The sequence below is a fragment of the Eublepharis macularius genome, chromosome 15 (assembly GCF_028583425.1).
Source record: "Eublepharis macularius isolate TG4126 chromosome 15, MPM_Emac_v1.0, whole genome shotgun sequence".
Classification (NCBI taxonomy): Eukaryota; Metazoa; Chordata; class Lepidosauria; order Squamata; family Eublepharidae; genus Eublepharis; species Eublepharis macularius.
The window spans coordinates 43,411,679-43,424,473 of NC_072804.1; positions in this window are offsets into that span (position 1 = coordinate 43,411,679).

A 12,795-nucleotide genomic window follows, 5' to 3' on the forward strand; every position below is an offset into this window, starting at 1 on the left:
TCCTCAGCAACTGTCTGTATACAAAGTAGGGTTGGGAAATTCCTGGAGATGGGGGTGCAGGGCCTGTGAAGTGCGAAGTTTGGGGAGGGAACTCAGTGGGGGTATAATGTAGGGTTGCCCCTGCTGAGGGTGGGGGATACTCCATCCTCCACCCCCACTTACCTGGCCAGTGGGGGAAAAGGTGGGGAATGGGCCAGTTTGGGGCCTAAATTTGGGGGTGCAGGAGCTCTTCAGGTCCCTCCCAGCGGCACTCCTTAGAGGGCCGAACCAGGCCCATTTGGTGCAGAAATCAGCCCGCTGCAAAGGACGGGAGCACTCCAAGGCTCATCATGCAGCCCCAGCAGCACTCCTGCACTCCACAGCGAGCTGATTTCGGCCCCAAATGGACCCGGTTCAGCCCGCTGCAGAGTGTGCTGCTGGGAGGGACCTGAAGACCTCCTGTGCTTCACAGTGGGCAAATTTAGGCCCCAAAGGGGCCAATTCGGTCTCAAACGCACCAAAATTAGCCCGCTTGGGAGCGCTCCCAGGTGTGGCATGAGGCCCTGCACAATGATGTCACTTCCTGGAAGTGATGTCATCATGCAACCTGGGGGCAAGACAGCAAGAAAAATGAGTGCCACATCTCCCACCTCCTGCCAGGAGACTGGCAGTCCTAGTATAATACCATGGAGTCCACCCTCCAAAGCAGTCATTTCCTCCCAGGAAGCTGATTTCTGTAATCTGGGGAGCAGTTGTAAGGCTCCATTTGGAAGCTGGCAACCCAAATGCCAAGCAGCATTTGTAAAAGATTCCTCAAGTGCGGTGGAAAGCAACGGAAGCCCTCCAGCCAGCTCTGAGCCCTGCCACCCTGTTCCCACCGCCAGTTGCTGCACACGTAGACCCGGCCTCAGCCTCCCCGTCATTTGCTTGCCCCTCCTCCTGGGCTCCCCACTGCACATGCGTCTAACAAGCGCCTTCCATCAAACTGCCCTTGTGCCTGGCGCCTCCACCCGATGCTGCCAATCCCCTCTGAGACGCAGAGATTGGATCCATTCCCAGCCTCGCTGCAAAGTGGAGCTGTGCCTCGCTGCTGCCGCCGCCGCCGCCGCCACCTCCCCTCCTCCCCAGGGGCAGGCTGTTCATTTCAACCCCATAAGACAATGCCCTCTTTGAAAAACAAAGAAATTATAAAGCACATAGGACCATATGGTAAAATATAGCCAAAGCCGCCTATGTGGCCAATTTTCTGTATGTTACCATATGGTGCTGCGTATTTAGCAAAAATACAACTTGACTGTTTCTCTTTCCATATGGGGATTCTTTTGCCTTAATTAATAACACTGAGAAAAAACTCTTTCAAAGGCGTCCAAGATTCTTGCAAATGGAATATTTTATGACAGAAACATCCCCCCCCCACCCACCCCCAGGCAACCCTTCCTCTGTCCCTTTTTGGGCCAAGAGTTTCTCCTGGCAACCTTTATGGGCACTGCAAAGGTCAGAGTCTCCATGGTGTTTTGGAACTTGTAAATTGTAACCCTTGAAGTTCCTGGAAGCTGTTGCTTTATGAGACAGAAGCAGAGTGCACCCTCTCCTTCCTTTTAGCAGGCCTGGGCCAGAGATCAACAGTGGAGTCCTCCTTCCCCGCAGCGGGCCTCCTCTTCATACCATTCACTCTTCTCCGAGGAGGCCAGCTGACTGTGGGGAATGTTGCTATGGTAATGGCTGTCACTCAGGCCCCCGCGACCAAAAGTTAGTTCCATTAGTCCGGGCAGAAGGAAGAAAGATCAGCAGTGGTGCTCGCAGAGAACTGTTGACTTGGTACCAAGGATGGTAAGGAGAATCGGAAGCAGCATTATCCAGAGACCAGTCACCAACGGACCCTCTGTTAAGGGCACGAGGCCACACCTTTTGCCTGATAATGCTAACTCCAGTGAAAACGTGAAGTTCTACTGAGTCCGAGTCCATCAAAGTCATTTTTGTCTACTCTGAATGTCAGCAGCCCTCCAAGGTCTCAGGCACACATACGAAGGCCATTTGGGCTTTCTTTTATTTTTTAACAGCCATTTACTTTTTAACTGCTCTATGGCTGCGGAAACTGCATGTATAGAAAATAGTAAAGAGTCCAGTAGCACCTTTAAGACTAACCAACTTATTTGTAGCATAAGATTTCAAGAACCACAGCTCTCTTCATCAGATGCATCTGCCGAAGAGAGCTGTGGTTCTCGAAAGTTTGTGCTACAAATAAGTCGGTTAGTCTTAAAGGTGCTACTGGACTCTACTATTTTGCAACTACGGACTAACATGGCTAACTCCTCTAGATACATGTCTAGAGAGGCCTTAAGATGCCACTGAACTCCAATCCTCCATGCTGTTGGTGAACCTCTTGTGGTCCCTTCATTCTTTCTTCGGGCCAAGCTACAAGTGACGAATGACACGTGAACGGCAAGTGTATTTCTCCCTGTTCACTTGCCCTCCACTCAATCCACTTGCTGTTCAAGTGTCATTCGTCACTTGTAGCTTGGCCCTTCTGCTCAAGGAGGAAACGTGCTACAGATTGCAAAATGACTTGCGTCCCACTTGTTCCATGTGACCCTTTTGGAATTCTCTGGGATTTCTGGGATTATCTTTGATACTTGGCGGAAGACGAGTGAAGCGGCCTCAGCAGACAATACCCCACTGTGCTGACCCTTGAGTCAAGCTTTAGGAAGAGCTGCAGCCAAGCTGTACAGCACATATTTTTGGAAGGTCCCTGGTTCTTCACAGCAGGTTTTGGGCACAACCATTCTCAGAGTTTACATTCATATGTAAATTTGACTCTGTCAAGCTGGGACTGAATAGGGACTATGAATGGTTATCTCATCATCACAGGTAACTGATTTGCTTTACAGAAGCGGGGTCAGAGGGAGGCCAGTGGCACCTGGCGTGGGCTTTCGATGGTCACAGTTCTCTTTGTCAGATGCATCTGGCGGGGAGAGCTGTGGTTCTCGAAGGCTTGTGCTGCAGTGGAATTGGTTGGTCCTGGAGGTGCTGCCGGACTCTTTTTGATTTTGCTACTACAGACTAACACGGCTAACTCCTCTGAACCTTTACAGAGGCAAACTGATCTCCATATCAGAAGGAGCTGTTTGCATCTGCATACCAGAAGGAGCTGTTTGCATCTACCCCGCCCTCCCCTCTCCTCCTCTATATCTGACCATTTCTTCTTGCCCTCCATGCATCTGACGAAGAGAACTGTGATTCTCGAAAGCTTATGCTACAATAAAATTGGTTAGTCTTAAAGGTGCTACTGGACTCTTTTTGATTTTGCTACTACAGACTAACACGGCTAACTCCTCTGGATCTATTCTCAGACTGAGCATCTAGAGAGCTGCTGCCAGTCAGAGAAGACGATACTGAGCTAGACAGATCAATGGTCTGACATGGTCACCTAGTGAACGACATTGGTGGGCAGGGATTTGAACCCAGGTATTCTTGGCTGAGGGTTGCCTGCATTGGGTTAGAAAATTCCAGGAGATATGGGGATGGAGGCTTGTGAAGGAAGAGTTTAGGGAGAGGAGAAGAAGGAACTTGGCAGGGATGTGATGCTGTAGAGTCTATGCTCCAAATCTGCAATTTTTCCCAAGAGAACTACTCTCTATAGTCTAGAGAACAGTTCTAATTCCAAGAGATCTCCAGCCCCCACCTGGAGGCTGGTAACTCTAGCTTGGCCCTACTCCAACACTCTAATCGACATACCATGTTGGCTCTAGGAAGCTGTCTCCACTCTACTGAGCTTCTTGCGGTATGCAAGATTTCTCTGTAGGTTCAATGATCATTGTAAGACCTCCCCACCCCCCAATCCTGAATAATATTTGAGCAAGCTTATTTCCCACCACAAGATGGAAGAAGAAGGGGGTTCTCATCCACATAGGGAAGGATGGCACTCGTACAAACCGCCACGAGTTGTGCTTCATATTCTGAAGGAAGTTCTTGAAGCGCTGAGAGCGAATGTTCCATATGCGGCTCAGTGTTGTGAGGGGCTGCGAAATTTGCAAATGAAAAGAATACATGCTTACATTCTTGTTTTGTGAATACAAAGCAAGCGGCTGTACAATGAGCATCAAATCTTGTAAAATTTTATAACAGCCTCAGCAATTATGCCTACAGAGAACTGGCAATAAAGCTACAACAGACTTTTCTTGAAGGGAACTCAATCATGGTGCTGCATCTTTACAGCCAGATGGAGTGGACATTAGGCATGAGCGGAGTCCCTCGTTCCGTACTCTCACTACAATGTAGGTCCACTCTGTTCTATATTTTGCTCCTCTTGATTTTCAGTTGAATTGGTTCTGGAAATGGAACATGTATATTTTTCTAGTTGATGTGCAGCCTTCCCCATCCTCTGTTACCAATGCATTAATAAAACACTACAAAAAAGCAATCTTCATACCATTATATATCTGATATTATCATGATTATTTTTGTGCTATGTGTCACTGCTGTGCACATGCATGTGTGGGCACCTGTTAATCTGAATTGATGCTGGAAATGGAGCACGTGTAGTTTTCTAGTTGATGTGCCACCTCTTCCATCTTCTGTGTTACTAATACACGTGTGTGCATTAATGAAATACTACAGAAAAGCAATCTCTATACAGTCATATAATAATTGCATCATGATTCTTTTTCTTCCATGTGTCACTGATGTGCACATCTATGTGTGGGCGTCAGCTAATTTGAATTGATGCTGGAAATGGAGCATGTGTAGTTTTCTAGTTGATGTGCTGCCTTCTCCCTCCTCTATGTTACCAATACATGTGTGTGCATTAATAAAACACTACAAAAAACAATCTTCATAACTCATATATCTAATGGTATCATGATTCTTTTTGTGCCATGTGTCACTGATGTGCACATGCATGCATAGGCATCACTAAAACTCTACACAATAGATCATTATACAGCTGTATATACAGTGGCATCAAGCTTGTTTTTTTGCAGTGTTTTATGAATGCACATCTGTTACTTACAGAGGCAAAAGGGGGCACATAAACTCCAGGAACTGTAGCAAACTGGGCGCAATCTGTACAAAACTGGAGAGAGGGATGGAAGACATCTACTATCATGTGCTGGTTTGAAAAGGAGACCAAGTAATGGGCCATTGGAATATTGTTTGGCTGTGCAGATTTTTAAAAGCATTGCTTCGGCAGAAGCGGCTTCCATTGCACAAGGATCTTCACTGTGTAACCAAAAGGAAGCCATGGCAGGCATTTGTGGCTGGCTCCCTCTCCCGCAGCAACCATTTTGTGGCTGAACCCACCACGCTCTATCAGAATTCCAAATGGGCCTGCAGGCTCAAAACGCTTGGGGATGCCTGCTCTAGGGTGTAAGGAGCCTTGGATATAATGGGAACCATGGAGATCTCCTCAGGCTTGAGAATTCTTCCAAGAAGTCTTGCTCCCAAGTCAAAGCTGGCTGATAGGCAGTCAACTGTAGGTTTGCCGGCTCCAAGTTGGGAAATTCCTGGAGATTTGGGGGGTGAAACCTGGAGAAATCTGGAGAAAGTGGGGTTTGGGGAGCGAATGGACCTTGGTATGGCATAATTCCATACGTCCACCCTCCAAAGCAGCCATTTTCTCCAGGTGAACTGATCTCTGTGGCCTAGAGACCAGTTGTAATTCCGGGAGATCTCCAGCCACTACCTGGAGGCTGGCAACCCTAGTCAGCTGCCTGGCTTCTCACTCTCCCCACTTGCTGTAACAACCTGTACCCATGGAATTTTATGCCTCCTTTCCCCCACTCTCATTGTCCCCGGGTTCAGGTTAGCCCAAGCAAGCAAGTCACACAATACAATCACACAGCCCTCCTCCCCAGACCTTTTGAAGATGGTTCTGCTTAATTCCCTTTTTAACAGTGCAATCCTTTAGACAGTTACTCCACTCTAATCCCGTTGATTTCAATGGGCTTTGACTAGAATAACTCTGGAGAGGATTGCACTATCAATGTAACACCCTGCTTACTTTTGGAATGTTCTTGTCTTCTCCAGTCCCATTGTTTGCACATGTCTCTTTGCCTTTGCTCGCTTTGATTTCATTTTCCTCTTATTTATCTGTTGGTTGATTGTTAGCTTTTTGCTTTGCTGCATTCATTTGTCTATATATAGAACTTTGTTTTTGGTCTATTTTTATTTCCATGTTTCCCTTTCTAGTCCCCTACTGAATTTTCAGGTACAGCACTCCAAATCCACAATGAGTCATTTGTTATGCTATCCTATGTAGAGTGATTCCAGTCTAAAGCCCTTTGAAATCAATGAGTTTAGCCTGGAGTCATTCCTCATAGGATTGCACTGTTGACTGGCATCTTTTTACTTTGGTTTTTTTTTTAAACAAAAGGGCCACAATGACGTGGCGGGATAAGATTGTATGATGTGTTATTTGTACTCGCACCTTGAGATTAATTTTCTAGAGAAAGTGTTTTGTTCAGTTTGCTATGAATGTTGTCCTAGAAGGTGGGAAGCTGTGATTCCTAGGGTTGCAGCAGACCAGGAAAAAAAATCAGTCCAACCATATAATAATAACCACAACAATATGTTGTTGTTGTTGTTATTGTTATCTGGGCCATTTTCACGTCTTCTCCCCCAAAATAGCACAAAACTTACGGAATGACGCACCTTCAGCATAGCCCCTTCTGTGGTCAAAATAAGACTCTCCTCTCTTTCAGCAGTGGGAAAATAGGATCTCACCCTTTCTATTTTTGCCTGAACTGTGAGTTGCATGCATGCATGTTCCTTTGTTCTGCAATCCATAATAGTAAATGTTTTCTTAGGGCTGTAGAAACTAAAAAACAGAACGTGCTGTAACTTCTCTCAGTGCCATCTTGCAGATGTGCAAGAACCGCCACTGCTTGATCTCAGGCCTTTACAGTGTTGGCCCCCAGGCTATGAAATGATCATCTGGAGACTGCATGGAAGACATCTGCTTGTCTTTTCAAGATACTGCAAAAACAAGTTTATTTATTTATGCCATTTATAGGCCATTTCCACACATTCTTAAAAAAATGCCCCACTCACCAAGCACTGGCGGCTTTTCTGTAGGATTTCTGACATCTCCATTTCCAAAACGGACGCAGGTAGTTTTTGTGGCACCACAAAAAAGGAAGCAAAACTGCCTGCATCCATTTTGGAAACAGAGACATCAGAAATCCCGTGGAAAAGCCACCAGTGTTCGGTGAGTGGGGCGCTCTTTTTAGGAAGTGTGGAAATGCCCATAGTCTGCCTTTCTCACTGACACTCAAGGCGGATTACATAGACGTAATGGAAAATAAACAGTCTCTTTTCTGGCTATCTGTTGCTATTGTTTGGATGCAGGGCTTTTTTTCAGCTGGAACGGAGTGGAACGGTGTTCCGGCACCTCTTAAAAATGGTCACATGGCCGGTGGCCCCACTCCCTGATCTCCAGACAGAGGGGAGTTTAGATTGCCCCCTGCGCCGCTCCAGCGGCATGGAGGGCAATCTAAACTCCCCTCTGTCTGGAGATCAGGGGGCAGGGCCACCGGCCATGTGACCATTTTCTCCTAGGGTGATTTAGATTTTAAATAACTCCCCCTTTGTTCCAGCTGACCCAAAGTGATGTCATTGTGCGGTCCTGAGTTCCACCACTGAGTTCCACCACCTCTTTTCCCAGAAAAAAAGCTCTGTTTGGATGTATTACTGTTCGGTGTGCCTTTTTTTAAAAAAAAAATGGCTGCTAACTATCTGGGATCCCTTTAGGAGAAAAGTAAGCTAGAAATATTTTAAATAAATAAATGAAAATAAGAAACACCCCCCAAATACAACAGCAATGCAGCCAAAGAGAAGCATCAATCAGTCAAACTAGCAGCATCAGAATCTCAGGGTAGTACATTAACCATGAATTGTAAACAGTGAATTGTCAAAGTGAACGTTTTGACAGTAAAACTACCACCCATAACACACATTCAAAGGAGACCTATCTAAATTACTTATCCTGGAACAACAAGCTCTAAACACACATCAGCCTCTGAAATGCTTATGTGCTTGAGGGACATGTCAGGAATTTGGACAGACTTAAGTTGGTTTCTGTATTTCAGTGAAAGAACAAAGATGGACTGAATTCAGCTTCCCAGAGAATGTGCTACAGGGTGACTCCATGCCAGTAATAAAGTTAAGCTAATTGCCCGCTTGCATTCCTCAAATGAAGCGTACACACCATGCCCTGAAGACTCTTCTTTCCACCCTTCTGTGTTTTTTAAATATTTTAACATCCAGCCTAATGAAGAGTCCTGGGGAGCAATAAAGCTTGCACAATATTTTGTGTCAGTTTTGTTGTTAATAAAAGATATTACCTGGATTGCACACTTGTTTTTGGATCCAAGTCTCGAACCAGTCTGACATTCATATCCAGTGTTTTGGCAAATTTTGCACTACTTGATTTTCAATGTGAAACTTTCCTCTTTAATGAGGCTCACAAAAAAGGGGGGGGGAAGCAGCCCACAAATCTTTCTTTCCATTTTTTCACACTTGTTTGGACTGTTCACACCCAGTATTCCTGTGGTTTTAGCACTATGGGTTCTTCCTTCCTTCCCCTCTCTTCCTTTCCCCTCCCTTCCCCTCCCTTCTTGAATGGTTTTTTTTGTTATCCCAACCAATCAGGGATCACACAGATAATGTGATGCCACAGACCCACCTAGCTGATTAAAACTGGTCATGCAGTAATACCAGAGCATTTCCCCCTTTCATTTGCCTTTTTTCCCCAGCCTGCATGCTGTTCATGGTGCATAAACACCTGGCTGTTAAAAAATGTGCATAACTGGATTTTTCAAAAAAATCTGGAAATCTCCTGAAAATTCTATCATACCTTTTTCATTATACCCCCTCTCCCCATTCAAAAGAAAGAGTACATTTTGGACATTTTAACACCTTGGTTTTGCTCAGCACTACTTAGAGGGTGTGCAACAGCAGCACCTATGACAGACTTTGGCTGTTTTCACACACGCCCCAGGAGATTGCGCGAACTCACGGCATGAAACATCTTCCTAGCACAATCTCCCAGCACGATCCCCTTTAATGGCCCGATGAAGTCAGAAAAAGCGCCATTAGACAGGATTGTGTCAGGAAATCGCGCTAGGAAGACGCTTTTATGCCATGAATTTCACGTGATCTTCCAGGCATGTGGCCGTGTGAAAACGGCCTAGTCCTCACTGACCTTAAAGTACAAGTTTCAGCCTTGTGTTCTGGTCCCAACTTCAGCTCCATTTTCAGATATTAGGAAGGAAAACACTCAGTCCAGCTCTCAGTGCTGCTGCACCACAGTGGTTAAGTGGTTTGGCTGTGAATCAGCACTCTGCTGGTTCGAATCCCACTACTGCCATGAGCTCAGTAGGTGGCCTTGGGTCAGCCACTCCTCTCCGCCCCAGCTCCCCAGCTGCATTGTGGGGATAATAACAGCACTAACTTGTTTGCCATTTTGGGTGAGGCACTAATCTATATAGAAGAGCAGTATATAAGCTCACTTATATTATTATTATTCCTGTTAGAAGTCACCCGTAGGATTGGATCCAGCCAGCTTTTTCATTGTCCTGTCCAATCCCCTTTCTTTTTGCAACCTCCATCCCACCGGTCTTTATCTATGCTGGTCCTGTGATTCCCCAGCACAGTCTTTTTGCTGCTCAAAGGTAACCCTCTCCATCCCTTTTCACCAGTAGAAAAGCCAGTTGGATCCAATCCATAGTCCTCAATTTATAATGCAGAAGTCTTTTCAAAGAATAGCAGAACCCAGCCCCCCCCCCCTCCGGTAATTCTAGAACCTTTTACCCCATGAACAACAGCTGGGTTGTTATCCCTGTGGCTCTTCTGGGCAAAGGCACTGAAATCTCTGAATGACCCTAGGTGATCAGCATTGGCATTGCGGAAGCATCTTTGAATTTCTTGTCGGTTTTCAAAACAGTAACCTCTAAATATTGACGGCATTACCCTAATCTTGTTCCCCAAAATAAAAGATCAGTATTCAGACTCTTGTGGGTTGTGTGGCATTTTTTTTTTTACCCACATGACACAATACTGAAGTTCCGGTCATATTTAAAACAATTTTATTCATGAAAATATGCTGTACAATGCACTATACACAGTTCTTTACATTGCCACATACACAAAACTAGAATAGCACAATCAAGAAGGTTACGTTGCGTACAATATATGTGCGGTGAGAGATAACAGCCTGTCGAAAACCCTTCCCCTCCCCCCCAAGTCTGTACAGTTATAAATACGAGGAGGAAAAGACAACCTTTTAGAAACGTTTCCTCTGGCCCAACCCGTTTGCAAAAGCTTCTGGCATAGGGCTTTTTCCCTCTCTGTGGGCCTGCTGTTTTTTGTTGTTGTTTTGTGAACTGAACAACATAGACCTGACGACTGGCCCAACCTCAGCAGCCACGCCCTAGGTTATGAACCAGAACTCAGGTGCGGGGATGGGATGGTGGGTACCCACGGTAGAGTGCAGGGTGGAGATAGCAGAGCTGATGTGTTTGTTACTGTGCTTAGTTTAGGGGTGTGGCAAACAAATCAGTTCCTTCCTGTTGTTGACCCTCAGGGGAATCGCTCAGCGGAACCTTTAACTCCAGCCAATTGCTCCTTATAGGGAGAAGAAATTTGGAACACACACACAGGTACATTCACACGCACACATAAGCGAAACATGGCACCCTGCAGACCTTGATGGGCTGAGTAAGGCCATGGATGGATCTTCACAGGAACTGTTGGGATTCTCAACTTTTGCCTCCAGCACAAAGCAACGGCGGCAAGCAAAGTCACCTAGGCTTTTATCTGAACAAGGTCTGATCTTTCGGGATCACCCAAAGCAGCTCAGTATGCCAGATCTGAGGAAAATGAGTTTTGCACATGCACAAAAGAACCTTTTTTTCCTTTATTGGGAGTGCACATGACCCACAGGTTCAGGCTCCTATAAAATGTGTGCACCATGTTGGACAAAAGACTTTCAGAGACAGGGGAAGGGCAGGAGTCACTGATTACTTCTACTGGGGCAGAGCAATTGCCTTCACTGGGGTTATGGAATCTCATCTGTGTGACTGGTCAGAACATGGGCCTTTCAAAGCTATAGGAGCCCTGTTCACATGTTCCATTGAACACACATACATCTTACCATACATGTGTACATATGTTTGTAAGAAAGAGCTAATGAGCATTCACCATACCAATGAAACGGGGGACCAGTACCCACATGTAGTGTTTCAATCACACATTCAGTTGTACACAATGACTGTAATATGAGAATTACTTAATGCATGTATAAAGAAAAATCAAGTGTACACTGTACACAGTTCGGATGTGCATTCACTGTAACTTGTGAATGGGGCTTGATTCAATATCCATCAGATTTGTGAGTGGGAGTAGAAAAGGTATTTCCATTTTAGAGAGAACAAAATATTGATGAAATTGGGACTCTGACATGCAGAGAGAGAAAAAATACCTTCCCTCAATATAGGAATAATTTTATTATCCCCGCCCCCCGCCAAAGACTTTTAAAAAGTTTTAAGTGCAATTAGGAGAAGCCTGCTGAAGACTGAAGACTTATTTTCTTCCCTGGTGTATCTATCACAAGGATCCAAGCCTCAGGGGCATATCAAGGACAGGGGGGCACCCGAGTAGATCCCCACCATTTCTGGCCATGTGGCCCTCAATGCTTCACCGAGCCAATTGGTCAACATGTGTAGTTTTAGGATTGTCAGCCGCTCACTGATTGAGGTGGGGTATGTGTTTAAGTTGTGGGGGGTTCATAATCTCAAAGAATGGTTTGGGGAAAGGAGTGGGTTTTGGCCTCAGGTGATATCTAAAATCTAACTGGGCTAGCAGGACAGTCAAAGCTGCATCTGTTTACCAGGTAAGGCCCTGCTGTAAAGTTAGCTTGAGATCTAAAGGCAAGAGTATCCCCACCAAAGCTCCAGAAAAAACTACTATTTCTCTGTATAAATTTTAAGGGAAAGACCTTGTATTTTCTGGACAAGACCCACCATCTTGTTTATTTGTTCTTGCCAGAAGATGGGACCACCCGCTTAGTTTGCTGAGGGGGTGTCCCCATTCCAACTGGACCACTCTCCCCTCCTCTACAGGCACCTTCCTTCTTCAACAGCTCCTTGGCACACCCTGTCCGGGCCCCTGCTCACCATCCTGGTCCCTTGGCACTGCACTTCACTTGCACAAAGACAGTCAACACAACGCTTAGCAATATGACTCCATTGCAACACATGACAACCCCACAGTTCACACACCACAAAGATGGCTGAGCAGAGGGCTCTTCCTGGGAGGTGGGGGGGATCTCCAGTCAAACATTTTCCTTTGCCAGGTGACACAAACAGCCCTGTTTTCGCTCTTCCCCTCTCTGCAATCTCCTTCTGACCCTGTGGGATGGTAAGTACTCAATTTGCTACCTCCGGTATCCAGGGAGGAGATGAGAAGACGAAAGTGATAAATGGGAACTGCAAGAGTTTCCCCAGTTCTGTCAGGATTCTCTTCCTCCTTTTTAGATCATAAGTGTGTGAGAAAGAGAAATGACTCAGAGGTAATGGGATTAGAGATGGGCATGAACTGAAATACGAACCAAAATTAAGCATGAACCAGGCCGGTTCGTGGTTTGCAAACCACGGCTTGTCAGATCCCATTTCTGACTAACCACCACAAACTTTTGGCTGGTTCGTTTGGTTCATTTTTTGGTTCGTTACTGCAGACAGCCTGGCGCCAATCAATCAGTTTCCTAGCCAACAGGGGATGGACTCCCTGCAGACCTTCTTCTGGCCCGGAACTGACCTTCTG